This window comes from Cherax quadricarinatus, chromosome 2 (assembly GCF_038502225.1).
Source record: "Cherax quadricarinatus isolate ZL_2023a chromosome 2, ASM3850222v1, whole genome shotgun sequence".
In the NCBI taxonomy this organism is placed as follows: domain Eukaryota; kingdom Metazoa; phylum Arthropoda; class Malacostraca; order Decapoda; family Parastacidae; genus Cherax; species Cherax quadricarinatus.
Window position 1 is genome coordinate 81,956,643 of NC_091293.1, and position 23,359 is coordinate 81,980,001.

Genomic DNA, 23,359 nt, shown 5'->3' on the forward strand with positions numbered 1-23,359 from the left:
CCCACCTCCACTCTCACTACCCTGGACCTTACCCACCACCACTCTCACTACCCTGGACCTTACCCACCACCACTCTCACTACCCTGGACCTTACCCACCACCACTCTCACTACCCTGGACCTTACCCACCTCCACTCTCACTACCCTGGACCTTACCCACCTCCACTCTCACTACAATGGACCTTACCCACCACCACTCTCACTACCCTGGACCTTACCCACCACCACTCTCACTACCCTGGACCTTACCCATCTCCACTCTCACTACCCTGGACCTTACCCACCACCACTCTCACTACCCTGGACCTTACCCATCTCCACTCTCACTACCCTGGACCTTACCCACCTCCACTCTCACTACCCTTGACCATACCCACCACCAGTCTCTCTTCCCTGGACCTTACCCACCACCACTCTCACTTCCCTGGACCTTACCCACCACCACTCTCACTACCCTGGACCTTACCCACCACCGCTCTCACTACCCTGGACCTTACCCACCTCCACTCTCACTACCCTGGACCTTACCCACCTCCACTCTCACTACCCTGGACCTTACCCACCACCACTCTCACTACCCTGGACCTTTCCCACCACCACTCTCACTACCCTGGACCTTACCCACCTCCACTCTCACTACCCTGGACGTTACCCACCTCCACTCTCACTACCCTGGACCTTACCCACCTCCACTCTCACTACCCTGGACCTTACCCACCTCCACTCTCACTACCCTGGACCTTACCCACCTCCACTCTCACTACCCTGGACCTTACCCACCTCCACTCTCACTACCCTGGACCTTACCCACCTCCACTCTCACTACCCTGGACCTTACTCACCACCACACTCACTACCCTGGACATTACCCACCACCACTCTCACTACCCTGGACCTTACCCACCACCAGTCTCACTACCCTGGACCTTACCCACCACCAGTCTCACTACCCTGGACCTTACCCACCACCACTCTCACTACCCTGGACCTTACCCACCTCCACTCTCACTACCCTGGACCTTACCCACCTCCACACTCACTACCCTGGACCTTACCCATCTCCACTCTCACTACCCTGGACCTTACTCACCACCACTCTCACTACCCTGGACCTTACCCACCTCCACTCTCACTACCCTGGACCTTACCCACCTCCACTCTCACTACCCTGGACCTTACCCACCACCACTCTCACTACTCTGGACCTTACCCACCACCACTCTCACTACCCTGGACCTTACCCACCACCACTCTACCCTGGACCTTACCCACCACCACTCTTACTACCCTGGACTTTACCCACCACCACTCTCACTACCCTGGACCTTACCCACCACCACTCTCACTACCCTGGACCTTACCCACCACCACTCTCACTACCCTGGACCTTACCCACCACCACTCTCACTACCCTGGACCTTACCCACCACCACTCTCACTACCCTGGATCTTACCCACCACCACTCTCACTACCCTGGACCTTACTCACCACCACTCTCACTATCCTGGACCTTACCCACCACCACTCTCACTACCCTGGACCTTACCCACCACCACTCTCTCTACCCTGGACCTTACCCACCTCCACTCTCACTACCCTGGACCTTACCCACCACCACTCTCACTACCCTGGACCTTACCCACCTTCACTCTCACTACCCTGGACCTTACCCACCTCCACTCTCACTACCCTGGACCTTACCCACCACCACTCTCACTACCCTGGACCTTACCCACCACCACTCTCTATTCCCTGGACCCTACCCACCACCACTCTCACTACCCTGGACCTTATCCACCACCACTCTCACTACCCTGGACCTTACCCACCACCACTCTCACTACCCTGGACCTTACCCACCACCACTCTCACTACCCTGGACCTTACCCACCACCACTCTCACTACCCTGGACCTTACCCACCTCCACTCTCACTACCCTGGACCTTACCCACCACCACTCTCACTACCCTGGACCTTACCCACCACCACTCTCACTACCCTGGACCTTACCCATCTCCACTCTCACTACCCTGGACCTTACCCACCACCACTCTCACTACCCTGGACCTTACCCACCTCCACTCTCACTACCCTGGACCTTACCCACCACCACTCTCACTACCCTGGACCTTACCCACCACCACTCTCACTACCCTGGGCCTTACCCACCTCCACTCTCACTACCCCGGACCTTACCCACCAACACTCTCACTACGCTGGACCTTACCCACCACCACTCTCACTACCCTGGACCTTACCCACCACCACTCTCACTACCCTGGACCTTACCCACCACCACTCTCACTACCCTGGACCTTACCCACCACCACTCTCACTACCCTGGACCTTACCCACCACCACTCTCACTACCCTGGACCTTACCCACCAACACTCTCACTACGCTGGACCTTACCCACCACCACTCTCACTACCCTGGACCTTACCCACCACCACTCTCACTACCCTGGACCTTACCCACCACCACTCGCACTACCCTGGACCTTACCCACCTCCACTCTCACTACCCTGGACCTAACCCACCACCACTCTCACTACCCTGGACCTTACCCACCACCACTCTCACTACCCTGGACCTTACCCACCACCACTCTCTCTACCCTGGACCTTACCCACCTCCACTCTCACTACCCTGGACCTTACCCACCACCACTCTCACTACCCTGGACCTTACCCACCACCACTCTCACTACCCTGGACCTTATCCACCACCACTCTCACTACCCTGGACCTTTCCCACCACCACTCTCACTACCCTGGACCTTACCCATCACCACTCTCACTACCCTGGACCTTACCCACCACCACTCTCACTACCCTGGACCTTACCCACCATCACTCTCACTATCCTGGACCTTACCCACCTCCACTCTCACTACCCTGGACCTTACCCACCACCACTCTCACTACCCTGGACCTTACCCACCTCCACTCTCACTACCCTGGACCTTACCCACCTCCACTCTCACTACCCTGGACTTTACCCATCACCACTCTCACTACCCTGGACCTTACCCACCACCACTCTCTCTACCCTGGACCTTACCCACCACCACTCTCACTACCCTGGACCTTATCCACCACCACTCTCACTACCCTGGACCTTACCCACCACCACTCTCTCTACCCTGGACCTTATCCACCACCACTCTCACTACCCTGGACCTTACCCACCACCACTCTCACTACCCTGGACCTTACCCACCTCCACTCTCACTACCCTGGACCTTACCCACCACCTCTCTCACTACCCTGGACCTTACCCACCTCCACTCTCACTACCCTGGACCTTACCCATCTCCACTCTCACTACCCTGGACCTTACCCACCACCACTCTCACTACCCTGGACCTTACCCACCTCCACTCTCACTACCCTGGACCTTACCCACCTCCGCTCTCACTACCCTGGACCTTATCCACCACCACTCTCACTACCCTGGACCTTACCCACCACCACTCTCACTACCCTGGACCTTACCCACCACCACTCTCACTACCCTGGACCTTACCCACCACCACTCTCACTACCCTGGACCTTACCCACCTCTGCTCTCACTACCCTGGACCTTACCCACCACCACTCTCACTACCCTGGACCTTACCCACCACCACTCTCACTACCCTGGACCTTACCCACCACCACTCTCACTACCCTGGACCTTACCCACCTCCACTCTCACTACCCTGGACCTTACCCACCACCACTCTCACTACCCTGGACCTTACCCACCACCAGTCTCACTACTCTGGACCTTACCCACCACCACTCTCACTACCCTGGACCTTACCCACCACCACTCTCACTACCCTGGATCTTACCCACCACCACTCTCACTACCCTGGACCTTACCCACCACCACTCTCACTACCCTGGACCTTACCCACCACCACTCTCACTACCCTGGACATTACCCACCACCACTCTCACTACCCTGGACCTTACCCACCTCCACTCTCACTATCCTGGACATTACCCACCTCCACTCTCACTACCCTGGACCTTACCCACCACCACTCTCACTACCCTGGACCTTACCCACCACCACTCTCACTACCCTGGACCTTACCCACCACCACTCTCACTACCCTGGACCTTACCCACCACCACTCTCACTATCCTGGACCTTACCCACCACCACTCTCACTACCCTGGACCTTACCCACCACCACTCTCTCTACCCTGGACCTTACCCACCTCCACTCTCACTACCCTGGACCTTACCCACCACCACTCTCACTACCCTGGACCTTACCCACCACCACTCTCACTACCCTGGACCTTATCCACCACCACTCTCACTACCCTGGACCTTACCCACCACCACTCTCACTACCCTGGACCTTACCCATCACCACACTCACTACCCTGGACCTTACCGACCACCACTCTCACTACCCTGGACCTTACCCATCACCACACTCACTACCCTGGACCTTACCCACCACCACTCACACTACCCTGGACCTTACCCATCACCACACTCACTACCCTGGACCTTACCCACCACCACTCTCTCTACCCTGGACCTTACCCACCTCCACTCTCACTACCCTGGACCTTACCCACCACCACTCTCACTACCCTGGACCTTACCCATCTCCACTCTCACTACCCTGGACCTTACCCACCTCCACTCTCACTACCCTTGACCTTACCCACCACCAGTCTCTCTTCCCTGGACCTTACCCACCACCACTCTCACTACCCTGGACCTTACCCACCACCACTCTCACTACCCTGGACCTTACCCACCACCACTCTCACTACCCTGGACCTTACCCACCACCACTCTCACTACCCTGGACCTTACCCATCTCCACTCTCACTACCCTGGACCTTACCCACCTCCACTCTCACTACCCTTGACCTTACCCACCACCAGTCTCTCTTCCCTGGACCTTACCCACCACCACTCTCACTACCCTGGACCTTACCCACCACCACTCTCCACCTTTCTATAAAAAATATAGAGACAAAGATAGGGGCAGTGAATCTGTTATTTCGTTCTATTACAGTTTATTAAAACTTGTACGATAATATACTTGGGAAAAAGAGAATGGGATTTGATATTATATGTGGGATGGTACATAAATTATTGAGACGGAATACAATTTAGCTGATGACTCGAGTATCACGCTCACAGAATAGTCAGTAGGATAGTTCACCTCTAGGAACTTAGCCTCTAGCCACAGGTCCCGAGCCCCATACTGGTCTCAGGCTATCTCTCCATAGTTCTCTAACAGATCCTTCTTGCCAGAACTCTCTGCTCCCAGTTAGAGCTGTTCCCCAAGTCTCTGACAGAGCTTCGCACGCTAGCCAGTCCTTCCCGATTCCTCTCTCTTAGCTGTTTCTCCTGGGCTTGTATGGTTTTCCTTGTACCCCCTTAATTCCCAGGTCCAGGAGTTACCCTCCGTGGAAGCACACAACGTTTACTTTACATAAAGGCTCGGCTCTACCCCTGTATCAGGATTCCGAGAAACATTAACACCCACTTCTTAATTAAAAGAAGTTCTCCTGGAACAAAGAGATCTGAGAGTCCAGGACAGTTGTTTTTTCTTGGAGTTTCTATGGTTTTCATAGCTTCATGACGCGGCTAGAGTGTGGCAGATTAATAATGGCAAGACAGGTCCTGCTGTGACCTGATATTTTGTGGAACAGTACACTCCTGCATCACAAGGTTCGAATCCTGCTGTGGACTGAGTTTACCTGGAGTTTACCTGGAGAGAGTTTCGGGGGTCAACGCCCCCGCGGCCCGGTCTGTGACCAGGCCTCCTGAGAGATAATGTTCGTAAATAATTTCGCTTGTTTGTGAATTATCCAGCAATAAAGCTAACAGAATTCTTAGCTTCATATCTAGAAGTATAAATAATAAAAGTCCTCAGGTTGTTCTTCAACTCGTCCATCTTATTCCTAGCACTACGGCTATTAGCATAATATACATTGAAAGACTCTCCTTTCTCTTTTCCCTTCCTGCTCATTTCTGTTTTTCTACTAAACTTATTACTGTCCTTATCACCTAGTGTCACTGGCTTTTCAATATCTACCTCGTTCTGCTTATTACTAGTTCTCCTAGAACTAATAATATTACTACACTGGGACTTCACTGTTTTCCTGCCAAAACTCATACCACTAACTATTCCTAGTTTAAAGTCCTAACAGCTCCCTCCACTGCAGTTGCCAGTGCCCCGACCCCAGACCTAGATAAGTGAACCCCATCCCTGGCATACATGTCATTTCTGCCATAGAAGAGGTCCCAGTTGTCAATGAATGTTACCGCATTTTCCTTACAGTATTTGTCCAGCCAGCAATTGACACCAATTGCCCTGGACAACCATTCATTTCCAACTCCTCTCCTTGGCAAAATACCACATATGACAGGGTTCCCACCCTTCCTCCTAATTATTTCTATTGCTGACCTATACCCACTAATCAGGTCCTCACTCCTACGTCTGCCAACATCATTGCCTCCAGCACTGAGACAGATAATAGGATTGCTCCCATTACCTTTCATGATGTCACCCAGACGGCTAACAATATCCTCCATCCCAGCCCCAGGAAAGCAAACTCTCTGTCTCCTACTCCTGTCCTTCAAGCAGAACGCCCTATCCATGTACCTAACTTGGCTATCCCCAACAACAACAATATTCTTACCTTCCTTGGTGTCGTTCGTCGTGACGTTCCCAGTAGTCAACTCACATTCGTCGGGTAGCACGGAGAATGCATTAGATATTTCCACAACAGTCTCTTTCTTCATCGTTTCTACCTTTCCATTCGTCTTCTTGATCGTCAACTTCGTTCCATGCTGTCCAGCCACTGACCAGTTTCCCTTCTTGACCTGAGGACTCATAATAGGAGGACTACTACGAATCTTCTTGTTTTCCTCGGTCAGTCGCCGAATCTCCATCTTCGCCATCCTCAATTCTTCCTTAAGCTGTTGGTAAAGTTGCTCGATGGAGGGCATCTTGGTTCAGTCCGTAGAGAGCACACTCGACACGTCCTCACTGAGCTAAGTACAGGTCTTATGTTCTTATAAAGCTGCAGTATAACCTCTGGACTTCTGTTGCTTACACTTCTTGATATAAATCCCAATAATCTATTTGCCCTATTACGTACGCTCAGGCACTGCTGTCTTGGTTTAATTAAGGTTACTGCTCACCATAACCCCCAATCTGTATGGCTAAGCTCCACATCATTTATTGTACCAGAGTCAGAAATAAAAGAAGCCAGGTTACTAGGATCCCATGGTAGGAAAAGTGTTATGCTTAGATTCCACTCACATGACAGGAAAAAAGACTTAATAATTACATCTATTAAAGTAAAGAAAGAGGTATACATAAACGAGTGAGTGTCTTACCAAAAAATGTCAGAACCTCCTGTATAGAGTCAGAAAACTTAAGCGGGAGAATAACGACACAATACACCAATGCTTCACACGGGATGGGAAAATTCTAGTTAGGAAAACAAATGTAGGTCAACTGTACACAATCACGAACGAGAATGATCTATCACGATTTCTCAGGGATACTAATCATACAGAGAATAACTAAACTATGTCCAACCTAAAAGCCTACGTAGTGTAGTGTACGTTTTGCTCCATTATTGTTCAAATTTCATTGTACAAACTCTTAGTAATTAAATAATCAACTACCTCATTTTGTGATTTTACTAGTAAGCATAAGTCACCTTATCTAATTTTCTTATTTACTATTGTTTACTTAAATATTAGCTGAATTGATACTTTCTCTGTCCATATTACTATCTCATATTTTTAAATACTATCAATTGATATTACTTACTAAAATTAATAATTACCATTTTTACTATCAATACAATTTACTCTTAACATTTTTGACATCATTTAATAACCATTACTTGTCTAATTACCTTTACCTGTTTTAATACCACATTTACTATCTTAGAGTACTCTTAATTACCTTGTACTGCCATATAACCTCAAGTATAACTACCAGTGCAATATTGAAAGAAATAAACATTACTTTTTCACTTTTTTGTAATCATTATTACTTTCTAAAATTTTATTAAACACCATATTTACTACCAGTCAATTTTACTTTTGTACATTAAACATTATTTTATACTTCTCATAACATTTTGTAGCCAAATTTTCAAGTTTGTATATTCAACTCCAACCTTTATATTATCCTTTGTACCTGTGTACCTGTGCACTTGTGTGCCTCTGTACCTGTGTACCTGTGTACCTGTCTACCATCTTACTATCATATTATAACCAAGACATTACCCTTGTTATTTTTTACTATTATTCTTTTGGTACTTTAATTTGTGAATTTTATTTTGTCAATTTAAATCTAGGTATAATCTTGATCTTGTCAACAACCTATACCAGACTCTAGTGCAATTGCAAGTACCATTTCAATTTGTATTTTTATATTATAAGTCCTATTCTAAGATTGTTTTCATATCTTAGTGACTATATTGTGTGTGCAATTAGTGTATATTTCAATTATATTATTGTTCAAGGCCCTTAACTATCTTTTGCTGACTAGTACCAACTACCTCATATATTTTTTTTTCTACTTTTTTTTTATTATTTTGCTACCTTAACTTGCATATTTTATTTTGTCAATTTAAATCTAGTTATACTCTAATTCTTGTAAACAACTTATATAAGACCTTAGTGCAATTACAATTGAGAGTCTTGTGCCTTTTTTATATTATTAGATTAAACTCAGTTGTACTATAGCTCATTCTAGCTCAATACATAGTCAATACCAAATTCATTATATTAGACCATAGTGTAATTACTAGTGAGAGTCTGGTGCTATTTTTAATTTGTATTTTTATATTATTAGATTAAACCTAGTTGTACTATAGCTCATTCTAGCTCAATATATAGACTATACCAAAGTCATTACATTAGTCCATAGTGCAATTCCAAGTGAGTGTCTTGTGCTATTTTTAATTTGTATTTTTATATTATTAGTTTTTACCTAGTTGTACTATAGCTCATTCCAGCACAACACATAGACAACACCAACTTCATTATGTGTATTAGTGACTATACCCTACATGACCAAAATACTCTAGCTATATACTTGTCCAAACTTCCTACCACTACAGATATCAGTACTAAAACTCAACACACAACTCAGGATATAAATAACCATAATTTAAACCTAGAAGATGATTGATCACGTTGACCCTGATCTAAACCTCCATAATCTGACACCCAATCAAAACCTATTGGAAAGTAACTGCCTTTATTACACAGCATCACAAGCCAGCACTATCCTAAACAATGCTAAAAGTCTATCAGTACTTAACTACATCATCAGGTCCTTAAGCAAACACTATGATGACCTCCTGGCACTCCTTGAATCACTAAAGACACCCTTCTCCTGCATTATTCTTACTGAGACCTGGCTTAAGCAGGACACAATAGATATCTACCCTCTACCAGGATACACAGCAATCCACAACTGCAGACCATGCCAAGTTGGGGGTGGTATTGCAATCTATTACTCTAACCAATTATCTTGTATTAGCACCACTTGCTTTAGTGATGAATATGGAGAATACATTTTTGCTAATTTTACTGTAAAAAACCTTAAGACGCCTATAACAATCGGTGCCATTTACCGGATACCCCACACAAACATCCCAAATTTCAGTGAGAAACTAAAGGCACTAATAACAAACAGACAAATGAATAAGCACCACCTTCTCTTAGCTGGAGACTTCAACATCAACCTTGGCCTACTAGATGATCAGCCTGTAACTGATTTCATCAACAATATGAACAACACACTTCTCATACCAACAATAACTAAACCAACCAGGCTCACTGAAACGAGTGCAACCATAATAGACCACATATGGACCAATATACTAGCCCCCCTTAAATCAGGGATAATCACAGACAGCACTACTGACCACTATCCATCCTTCCTCTTAACAAACATTAGTAAGCCACCACTCGAATACAACAAAGTTTCATTTAGACTCCATGACGAGGCCTCAATAAGGAATTTCACAGCAGACCTAGAGACTATTGACTGGCCTACAGAATTCTCCAAGCCCAATGGTATTGATGACTGGACAGACATTTTTCTTAACAAATTACTTAGACTATATAACAAAAATTGTCCTATAAAAACGAAACAGATCACAAACAAACGGCTTGGTTGCCCATGGCTAACCAGCACAATTCTGAAATTCATTGATAAGAAACACCAATATGAAAAGCAATATAGACAGGGCTTAATACACAAAGATATTCTTAAACACTATTCATCAGTTCTCACCAAAGTAATAAAGAAAGCCAAACAACTATACTACTCCAGAAGATTCACTGACACAAGAGGAGATATAAAAAAGACCTGGAAAACACTCTCTCAGATTCTAGGGACCCACAAACTGAAAAAAAAACAAGAATATTGCCCTAACTAAACCTAATGAAACACCACTGCATCCCACTGACACAGCTAACAAGATAAACGACTTCTTCTCAACCATAGGTTCTAATCTCGCCAATAAAATCCCACGCACCAATACCCATGCCGGGGACTACCTAGATGGGAATTTCCCAAATTCCTTCTATCTTGCTCCAACTGAGCCCATGGAAGTCACCGAGATTATAAAGTCACTTAAAAATAACTCAGGGAATCTGTCTCATGTCCCACCATTATTGTACAAGAGAGCGGCCCATGTCCTCTCGCATGCTATCTGATTACTTTTTAACAAGTCACTAGAAACTAGCACCTTCCCGAAACTACTCAAGACGGCAAGGGTTACACCAATACATAAAGGTGGTGACCATACAGATTTAAACAAGTATAGGCCAATATCAAACTTACCATTGCTATCCAAAATCTTTGAGAAACTCGTGCACAGGAGACTATATTCATTTATAACGGCACAAAACATACTCAACCTCTGCCAATTTGGATTCAGGAAAAATAAAAGCACTAATGATGCAATCATAAAAATGCTAGATCTGCTTTACACTGCATTGAAAAATAAGGAATATCCACTAGGAATTTTTATTGACCTAAGAAAAGCTTTTGACACAGTAGACCACGGCATCCTACTCCACAAACTTGACCATCATGGTATAAGAGGCCATGTGCTTGCATATTTCAAATCTTACCTTACTAATAGGTATCAGTATGTCACCATTAAAGACACAGCATCAACAACACAGCCACTTGACACTGGAGTTCCGCAGGGAAGTGTCCTTGGTCCCCTGCTCTTCCTCATATACATCAATGATCTTCCAAACGTATCTCAACACCTGAACCCCATTCTCTTTGCTGACGACACGACTTATGTCATCTCTCACCCTAATCTTGCCACCCTCAACACCATTGTTAATGAGGAGCTGATCAAAATATCGACTTGGATGACAGCCAATAAACTTACGCTTAACGTTGACAAAACCTACTATATTATGTTTGGTAGCAGAGCAGGAGATGCGCAAATTAACATTAAGATCGACAACACTCTAATTGCCAGGCATAATGAGGGCAAATTCCTAGGCCTATACCTCGACAACAACCTGAACTTCAGCACCCATATCCAACACATAACCAAAAAAGTATCCAAAACGGTTGGGATCCTCTCCAAGATACGATACTACGTGCCGCAAACTGCCCTTCTCTCACTATACCATTCACTTATATATCCATACCTCACCTATGCTATCTGTGTTTGGGGTTCAACTGCAGCAACACACCTAAAGCCAATAATAACCCAACAAAAAGCTGCAGTAGGAATAATCACTAAATCCCATCCCTGGCAACACACCCCCCCACTCTTCATAGATTTAAACTTACTCCCTGTTCAGTACATCCACACTTACTGCTGTGCAATCTACATCTACAGGACCTTAAACTCCAATATTAACCTTGACCTAAAACGCTTTCTTGATAGTTGCGACAGAACCCACAGGCATAACACCAGACACAAACATCTCTATGACATTCCCAGTGTCCGACTAAACCTTTACAAAAATTCAATGTATGTCAAAGGCCCTAAAATCTGGAACACCCTACCTGAAAATTCTAAAACTGCAGACACATTCATCACCTTCAAAACTACCATCAGAAAACATCTTATCTCCCTGATACACCCCGTCAACTAATTACACGAATACCACCTGGTGGTTAACACTTACACTCACTCACCCATTTGACCATAAACAGAAATATCAATCTCAATCTCAAAATAATGAATCTTAACTAGTCATAATTTGGCCTGTGATACTCCAATACTGAAACTATGTATAGTGCCAAAACAAAAGCATTCACATTGCTAAACTCACAAACTAGTATTTAGTCACTTAGCCATAATACCAACTTACCTCATAATTTTGTAATATTTTAAACTTAGGATTTAATCTAAGTCTGCCCGAAATGCCTAGCCATGCTAGGTATTCTAGTGGTACACTCTGTAATTATTATTTTACTACATGTAAACCACACAATAACCAAATTCTGTAAACTCAGCATTGTAATCCTTATAGAGAATAAACTTTGAATTGAATTGAATTGAATTGAATTGAATTTCAATTTGTATTTTTATATTATAAGTTTATATTATAATTCCTACTCTAAGATTGTTTTCATATCTTAGTGACTATATTGTGTGTGCAATTAGTGTATATTTCAATTATATTATTGTTCAAGGCCCTTAACTATCTTTTGCTAACTAGTACCAACTACCTCATATATTTTTTTTTTCTACTTTTTTATTCTTTTGCTACCTTAACTTGTATATTTTATCTTGTCAATTTAAATCTAGTTATACTCTAATTCTTGTAAACAACTTATATAACACCTTAGTGCAATTACAATTGAGAGTCTTGTGCCTTTTTTATATTAGATTAAACTCAGTTGTACTATAGTCAATACCAAATTCATTATATTAGACCATATTGCAATTACTAGTGAGAGACTGGTGCTATTTTTAATTTGTATTGTTATATTATTAGATTAAATCTAGTTGTACTATAGCTCATTCTAGCTCAAAACATAGACTCCACAAAAGTCATTATATTAGACCTTAGTGCAATTATTTGATTACCACTTTATTGTTCACCACAACTTATATTAGTCCCTTTTATATTATAATTTTATATTATAATTCTAACTTTAAAGAATTACCTTTAAAGTACTACCTACTATCATATTCCCAAGCTCCATTATTTGATCATCACTTTATTTGTTCACCACAAATTATTTTAGTCCCTTTTATATTGTCTCCTTTATTTTAGCTTTAAAAAACTACCTTAGCTCATTATTTTTACATTTGTTAAATAATTCAGGTGCTATTTTTTTAGCTTTAGAATATTTACTTTGTTTTATACTTAATTCTAACTATAGATTCACTACAAATTTTATGATTACAAGCATTGATCCTGATACCAACCTCTTATTGAATGACTTAAATGATTCAAACAGTTATTGTAATTACTACACAGCAGAACAATCAAAGGCACTTCTCAGAGCCAACAACAACATAACTATCTTTAACTACAATATCAGATCTTTAAGCAAGCATTACGATGACCTCCTAGCATTACTAAATTCCTTGCATGCCAATATGTCCATCATTACACTAACTGAAACCTGGCTAAAGCCTGATACTACAGATGTCTATGCCATTCCTGGTTACACAGCCATACACAACTGTAGGCCAGACCAACAAGGGGGTGGCACAGCTATATACTACTCAGACCAACTAGAATGTATCACTAATACTTGCACAAGGGATAAACATGGGGAATATATAACAGCTAAATTAAAATCCAAATACCTACAAAAACCACTCACAGTGATAAACATCTACAGAGTTCCACAATCAAACATTAGCCAATTTAGTCAAAACCTAGGAAGTATGATAACTGATGCACGCATGAACAAAGATCACTTACTACTCTCAGGTGACTTCAATATAAATCTCCTGCAAGACCAGGACCCACACGTTACTGAATTCACAAACACAATGAGTAACTGCATGTTGCTACCAACAGTAACAAAACCTACAAGAGTTACGGAGACTAGTGTTTCCCTACTTGACCACATCTGGACCAACACCATATCCCCTTTAAAATCAGGCATAATTACAGATAATACCACAGACCACTACCCTACTTTCCTCATAACAACTCTTGGTAAAATACCCCAAGACACTACTAAAGTCACCTTCAGACTTCACAATGAGGCAGCCATTAATAACTTCACAACAGCAGTAACAAACATTGACTGGCACACTGAGCTAGAAATCTATACAGATATTGACGAATGTTTTAATAATTTTCTAAAAAAGACCCAATACCTCTATAACAAGTACTGCCCTAAAAAAACTAAACAGATGACAGCTAAGAGACTGAACAGTCCCTGGCTAACACCCAGCATTCTCAAATCCATAAATACAAAACACCGATATGAAAAACAGTACAGAATGGGTCACATAACCAGAGACCAAACAAAACGTTACTCGTCAATCCTAACCAGCCTGATAAGAAGGGCAAAAAAACTGTATTATGAGAACAGATTATCCAACTTACGAGGTGATATAAAAAAGACCTGGAAGACCCTATCAGAAATTCTGGGAACAAAAAAGATATCACGAAATAGCGAAATAAAATTAGCAAAATCAGATGAACCCCAACTCCCACCAACAGAAACAGCAAACAGACTCAATGATTTCTTCTCCACTATAGGACAAAACCTTGCCAATAAAATCCCAAGCTCAGATACCCCACCAAATGACTACCTCACTGGCAACTACCCGAACACACTGTTCCTAGCTCCGACTAACCCATACGAAGTCTCCCTTATTATCAACACACTAAAAAACAAGGCAGGAGATTTAAATACCTTACCACCCATTATATACAAAAAAGTGTCACAAGTACTATCACCAATCATTGCAACACTCTTTAACAAATCCATTGAATCCTCCACCTTCCCTACAGCTCTCAAAATAGCAAGGGTCACCCCGATCCATAAAGGAGGAGACCAAACAGAGTTGAATAAATATAGGCCAATATCCAATTTACACCCTCTCTCAAAAATCTTCGAAAAATTAATTCATAAACGAATCTACTCCTACCTCATCTCCCAAAACATTCTCCACCCCTGCCAATTTGGATTCAGGCCTAATAAAAATACTAATGATGCTATTATACACATGCTAGAACATATATACACTGCAATAGAGAAAAAAGAAGTCCCACTGGGGATCTTCATTGACTTACATAAAGCTTTTGATACAGTTGACCATGACTTGCTCCACGTAAAATTGTCACACTATGGTATAAGAGGGCACTCCCTCAACTACCTCAAGTCATACCTCAGCAACAGAAGCCAATATGTGTATGCAAATGGGGCAAGCTCTTTCGCTCAACCAATTACAGTTGGTGTCCCACAGGGAAGTGTCCTTGGCCCTCTTCTCTTTCTCCTATACATAAATGACCTACCAAATGCTTCGCAATTACTCAAACCCACACTTTTTGCAGATGACACTACATACGTCTTCTCTCACCCGAACCCAGTCACGCTAGCCAATACTGTAAACACCGAATTACAGAAAATATCTACCTGGATGAGGACTAACAAACTTACACTAAACACTGACAAAACCTACTTCATTCAGTTTGGTAGCAGAGCTACAGATGTACCTCTTAACATAATGATAAACGGATCACCTATCACAAAGCTAACAGGGGGAAAATTCTTAGGAATCCACCTTGATAATAGACTCAAATTTCATACACATATACAACAAATTTCTAAGAAAATTTCCAAGACTGTAGGCATACTATCGAAGATACGGTACTATGTTGCACAGTCAGCCCTCCTGGCCCTATATCACTCTCTTATTTACCCCTATCTCACCTATGGAATTTGTGCATGGGGCTCAACAACAATTAACCATCTCAGACCACTAATTACCCAACAAAAGGCTGCAGTTAGAATGATAACAAATTCTCACTACAGGCAGCACACTCCACCAATATTCAAAACACTCAACCTACTCACCATACAAAACATCCATACTTATTACTGCACCTATTACATACATAGAACACTTAACTCTGATATTTACCCTCCCCTCAAACATCTCCTTGCCAACCTCAACAGAACACATGACCATAACACAAGGCACAGATCACTCTTTGATGTTCCTCGTGTCCATCTCACGCTATGCAAAAACTCAATGCACATAAAAGGCCCTAAAATCTGGAATTCATTACCTGTAAATATAAAAGAAACACTACCTGTTTATAAATTCAAGTCTCTTCTCAAAGATCACTTACTCACTCAAAACCAAATAAATACTGAATAACTGAACCTTATAAATTGTATATCCTATATGTTACTCACAATTATATCACACAAATGTTAAACCTAAGACCCAATCTAACTTTGTTATTTTTTTAAATACACTACCTAACAGAATACTCCATACGACTGAATGTACAGCAATGCATGCAACCATATGACCTGTCTTTGTAATACTCATTTGTGCTTTATAGTTATCTGTTTACAATAATGTTTTATCACTGATTTCATCATTGCTTAGTTAATCTTAAGTTAATTTTAAGCCAGCCCGTAATGCTATGCATATAAGTGGCTTTGGCATGCTGCTCTTACCTGTATTTTTTGTACCTCTGCATGTATGCTTAAATTACTGAATAAATAAATAAATAAATAAATAAATAAATAAATAAGTGCTAGGGTTATGGACACTCCCGAGCTTCAGAACCTTGCATTTATCTACATTGAACTGCATCTGCCACTTTTCTGACCAAGAGTAGAGTTTGTCTAAATCCTCCTGAAGTTCCCTGAAATCTACGTTTGAATCAATTATCCTACCTATCTTTGTGTCATCGGCGAATTTGCTCATTTCACTAGTAATTCTCTCATCAAGATCATTGATATATAATATAAACAACAACGGGCCCAAGACTGATCCCTGTGGAACGCCACTTGTTACAGATCCCCACTCGGATTTAACCCCATTTATGGACACTCTCTGCTTCCTGTCCGTGAGCCATGATTCGATCCACGAGAGCACTTTCCCCCCAATGCCATGAGTTGCCACTTTCTTTAACAATCTTTGGTGTAGAACCCTATCAAAAGCCTTACTAAATTTTAAGTAAATAATATCAAATTTTTTATCGTGATCAACAGCCTCAAAAGCTTTACTGAAGAAAGTTAATAAATTAGTTAGACAAGAACGGCCTCTTGTGAATCCATGCTGAGTATCATTAATCAAGCTATGCTTATCGAGATGGCTTCTTATAATCTCAGCTATAATTGACTCTAGTAATTTGCCTACAATTGAGGTCAGGCTTATTGGGCGGTAATTTGACGGTAACGACTTGTCCCCTGTTTTAAAAATAGGAATTACATTAGCCTTCTTCCACATATCAGACACTACACCTGTTTGAAGAGATAAATTAAAAATATTAGTTAATGGTTCAGAGAGTTCCATTTTGCATTCCTTAAGAACCCTTGAAAAAACCTCATCAGGACCCGGCGACTTATTTTGCTTCAGTCTGTCTATCTGTCTATCTGTCTATCTGTTTATCTTCTTCTAGCCCACTATAAATATTAATTACTGGAATATTGTTAGTTTCTTCCTGTGTAAAAACCGAGAGAAAATAATTATTTAAAATCGAGCACATTTCATTCTCTTTGTCAGTAAGATGCCCATAGTTATTTTTAAGGGGACCTATCTTATCTCTAACTTTCGTTCTATAGATATGGAAAAAACTTTTTGGGTTAGTTTTCGAATCCCTAGCAACTTTAATTTCATAGTCCCTTCTAGCTTTTCTTATCCCCTTTTTAACGTCCCTCTTAATGTCAATATACTGATTCATAAGATGACCCTCACCTCTTTTGATACGCCTATAAATTCCTTTCTTATGCCCTAGTAGATATTTGAGCCTATTATTCATCCATTTTGGGTCATTTCTATTTGATCTAATTTCTTTATATGGGATAAACGTTCTTTGAGCAGCATGTATAGTGTTCAGAAAACTGTCATATTGATAGCTCTCTTCGTTACCCCAGTCAACAGATGATAAGTGTTCTCTAAGCCCATCGTAATCTGCTAAGCGAAAATCTGGGACTGTTACTGAGTTGTCCCTACTATCATACTTCCATTCTATGCTAAAGGTAATTAATTTGTGATCGTTTGTGCCAAGTTCCTCATTGATTTCTAAATTATTAACAAGGGTTTCCTTGTTCGCCAGAACCAAATCAAGAAGGTTATTTCCCCTTGTAGGTTCTATCACAAACTGCTTCAAAAAACATTCCTGAACTACTTCTAAGAAGTCATTTGATTCTAAATTTCCAGTCAAGAAATTCCAATCAATGTGGCTGAAGTTAAAGTCCCCTAGAATTACTACATTATCATGCCTTGTGGCCTTAACAATTTCCTCCCACAGTAATTTCCCTTGGTCCCTACCTAAGTTTGGGGGACGGTATATCACTCCTAGAATCAATTTTTTATGCCCCTCTGAAAATTTTATCCAGACAGACTCTAGGTGTTACCTCAGACTTAATACCAGTTTTTATGCAACAGTTCAAGTGATCTCGGACATACAGTGCCACCCCACCTCCCTTACCGATATTTCTATCTACTTGGAACAATTTAAAGCCCTGAATGTGACATTCCAAAAGCATGTCCCGACTTTTGGAATTAAATCACGTCTCAGTGATTGCAAATACATCAATGTTACCTGCACTAGCATCTAATCTCAACTCATCCATCTTATTCCTAGCACTACGGCTATTAGCATAATATAAATTTAAAGACCAACCTTTCTCTTTACCCTTCCTGCTCATATCTGTTTTTTCACTAAACCTAAGATAAGATAAGATAAGATTTCGTTCGGATTTTTAACCCCGGAGGGTTAGCCACCCAGGATAACCCAAGAAAGTCAGTGCGTCATCGAGGACTGTCTAACTTATTTCCATTGGGGTCCTTAATCTTGTCCCCCAGGATGCGACCCACACCAGTCGACTAACACCCAGGTACCTATTTGCTGCTAGGTGAACAGGACAACAGGTGTAAGGAAACGTGTCGAAATGTTTCCACCCGCCGGGAATCGAACCCGGGCCCTCCGTGTGTGAAGCGGGAGCTTTAGCCACCAGGCCACCGGGCCACTATTACTGTCCTTGTCGCCTAGTGTCATTGCCTTTCCAATATTCACCTCATTCTGCCTATTACTAATTCCCCTAGAACTCATAGTATTACTACACTGGGACTTCACTGTATTCTCGTCAAAACCCATACCACTAACTATTCCTAGTTTAAAGTCCTAACAGCTCCCTCCACTGCAGTTGCCAGTGACCCCACTCCAGACCTAGATATGTGAACCCCATCCCTGACATACATGTCATTTCTGCCATAGAAGAGGTCCCAGTTGTCAATGAATGTTACTCGCAGCATTGTTTTCAAGTTGGAAAAATTCAGATTCAGGAAGGATATAGGAAAGCACTGGTTTGGTAATAGAGTTGTGGATGAGTGGAACAAACTGCCGAGTACAGTTATTCAGGCTTAAACGTTGTGTAGTTTTAAAAATAGGTTAGATAAATACATGAGTGGGTGTGGGTGGGTGTGAGTTGGACCTGACTAGCTTGTGCTGCTGGGTCTGGTGCCATGCTCCTTCCTTGAGTGGAGGTGACCAGACTGGGTGGGTCATTGGGCTAATCCGGGGGGGGGCATGGACCTGCTCAACATGGGTCAGTAGGCCTGTTGCAGTGTTCCTTCTTTCTTATGCTCTTATGTTCTAAATTCACTGCGTGTGGCAGGATTTGATGGTATAATTTATCACTAGCCTGGTGTTCTGGGGTATGGGAGTGGCCGTCTAACTTCGGCTAGGCGCCTATACTTATTCTGAGATCTGGCTGATTGACTAAAGTATTGTGTACTTTGATGAAGAGTGTGCAGGTTCGAATCCTGCTGTGTACTGAAAGATAATGTTTGTAAATAATTTCAACCATTGGTTGGTCTTTATTCAATGCATTATCTAATTCATACTCGGTGAGGAGGAAATCACTTTCGTCAATATTTTGGCTCGTAAAATTAATCAGTTTCAGCCTTCCTTCAGAAGTACTCTCATTTTTTTTCTAATATGAGATGGGAGATTTTCATGCCTGGATGTTTTGTACCAGTTATTTATGAGGTCATTTGCTTTTTCAAGAGGAAAGGGATGAACAACATTACCATTCTTTTTCCTGAATATTTTATTTATTCTTTTCTAAGCCAAACTTAAAGGCATAGACCTATTTAACCCACTAACAAATTGTTCCAATTCCTGTTGCCTAAGTTCTTGCTTTCTATTCGTTGCATTTGTTAGTGCAGCTTGGAAAGTTTTGAGCAGGTTTGGGTTTCCACAGTCATGGTCAGCTTTACCAATTCTCCCAGCTGCTGCATGTGTTAAATTGTTAGTTGTGGATCATTATAGTATTAATAATAGCATTTGTTGTCAATTATAGTGGAAGATCTATGTCTTCTTTTTTCTGTTCACTTGATCTATGAGCAAGTTCTCAGTGGTGGCAACTAAATCATCACTGAATTTTTGTGTGCCAATGGACTCGTAATTCTTATGCCATTGATCCAAGTAGTTGAAAAAGTTGTCTCTGTTTTCTGGGTTAAGAATAAGTTTTTCCTTCTGTATTTAGCTCCTTGATTGTTGAAGATACACCAAAACACAAGATAAAGGGAAAGCGGACGCAGGCCTACTGGCCCATGTGATTGATCAACAACTCTGACAGAGGCATGCAACATATATGATGTATTAAATCCAAGGCACAGATCTAGTATGCCACCATATATGTGAGTAGGCTCAATAGTACCCACAATTCGAACATTATCAGTGTAGTAAAGAAAGCGAATGCCAGACTCAAGTTCCTCTACAGACAAGCACAGTGTCTACCAACTGAGGCTCGCAGGACCCTATGTCTAGCCCTTATACAATGCCATATGGATTACGCATGCTCTTCATAGTACTCTGCCTTGACAAAACAAAAAAACTGAAAGATATACTGCAAATCATCCAGAACAAAATCGTAAGATTCATCCTGGGGCTGGGACCAAGAGAACATGTAGGCCAGGATGAATTACAGCAGTTGGATATGCTGAATGTTGAAGACAGAGTAAAACAACTGAAGCTAAATCATGTTTATAAAATTGCTCACAAACAGTGTCCAGAATATCTTGCTGTCAATTTTGTCAAGGTCGGGAACCAAAGCAATCATAGTACTAGGGGGAGAGAGCACAACTTTGTAGTACCCACAGTCAGTGGCCAGGCTTCAAACACCTTTTATTGTACAGCAATAAAGGAATGGAACAGACTACCCGCACATGTCAAAGCCAGTCATAGCATGAACCAGTTCAAGAAGACTGCCAAAAGGTGTCTGATGAATGTAGCTACAGAAAGGGAGGAGAATGATTTTTTTATTTTTTAGCAAAGACAAATGTAATTTTACCTTAGTCTTAGTAATGACCCTCGTATTGTAGATAGTCTTAATGACCCTCGTGTAGTAGATAGTCTTAATGACCCTCGTGTAGTAGATAGTCTTAATGACCCTCGTGTAGTAGATAGTCTTAATGACCCTCGTGTAGTAGATAGTCTTAATGACCCTCGTGTAGTAGATAGTCTTAATGACCCTCGTGTAGTAGATAGTCTTAATGACCCTCGTGTAGTACATAGTCTTAATGACCCTCGTGTAGTAGATAGTCTTAATGACCCTCGTGTAGTAGATAGTCTTAATGACCCTCGTGTACTAGATAGTCTTAATGACCCTCGTGTAGTAGATAGTCTTAATGACCCTCGTGTAGTACATAGTCTTAATGACCCTCGTGTAGTAGATAGTCTTAATGACCCTCGTGTAGTAGATAGTCTTAATGACCCTCGTGTAGTAGATAGTCTTAATGACCCTCGTGTAGTAGATAGTCTTAATGACCCTCGTGTAGTAGATAGTCTTAATGACCCTCGTGTACTAGATAGTCTTAATGACCCTCGTGTAGTAGACAGTCTTAATGACCCTCGTGTAGTAGATAGTCTTAATGACCCTCGTGTAGTAGATAGTCTTAATGACTCTCGTGTAGTAGATAGTCTTAATGACCCTCGTGTAGTAGATAGTCTTAATGACCCTCGTGTAGTAGATAGTCTTAATGACCCTCGTGTAGTAGATAGTCTTAATGACTCTCGTGCAGTAGATAGTCTTAATGACCCTCGTGTAGTAGATAGTCTTAATGACCCTCGTGTAGTAGATAGTCTTAATGACCCTCGTGTAGTAGATAGTCTTAATGACTCTCGTGCAGTAGATAGTCTTAATGACCCTCGTGTAGTAGATAGTCTTAATGACCCTCGTGCAGTAGATAGTCTTAATGACTCTCGTGCAGTAGATAGTCTTAATGACCCTCGTGTACTAGATAGTCTTAATGACCCTCGTGTACTAGATAGTCTTAATGACCCTCGTGTACTAGATAGTCTTAATGACCCTCGTGTAGTAGATAGTCTTAATGACCCTCGTGTACTAGATAGTCTTAATGACCCTCGTGTAGTAGATAGTCTTAATGACCCTCGTGTACTAGATAGTCTTAATGACCCTCGTGTAGTAGATAGTCTTAATGACCCTCGTGTAGTAGATAGTCTTAATGACCCTCGTGTAGTAGATAGTCTTAATGACCCTCGTGTAGTAGATAGTCTTAATGACCCTCGTGTACTAGATAGTCTTAATGACCTTCGTGTAGTAGATAGTCTTAATGAACCTCGTGTAGTAGATAGTCTTAATGACCCTCGTGTAGTAGATAGTCTTAATTACCATCGTGTAGCAGATAGTCTTAATGAACCTCGTGTAGTAGATAGTTATAATGACCCTCGTGTAGTAGATAGTCTTAATGACCCTCGTATTGTAGATAGTCTTAATGACCCTCGTGTAGTAGATAGTCTTAATGACCCTCGTGTAGTAGATAGTCTTTTTAGTATGATAATAAGATGTTACCCTCATTGTAGAATAATAAGAAAATATTATAACCTTTATATTATAATAATAAGGTAAAAGGACCCCAATGGAAATAAGTCACTCTGTCTGACTTTTTTGGGTTATCCCAGGTTCTCTACACATATGCTGCTATGTACGATAATCTATATAACTGTATTTGTGTATACCTGAATAAACTGGCTTTACTTACTTACTTTCTTGCTTAATCATGCTCATTTAGAAATTTCTCTAGATTAGTTCCATTGCTGTTTGTTATAGACCCACCAATATTCTTATATCTGGCATTAAAGTCCCACCAAGAATGACGGTAAGTTTACTATTGGT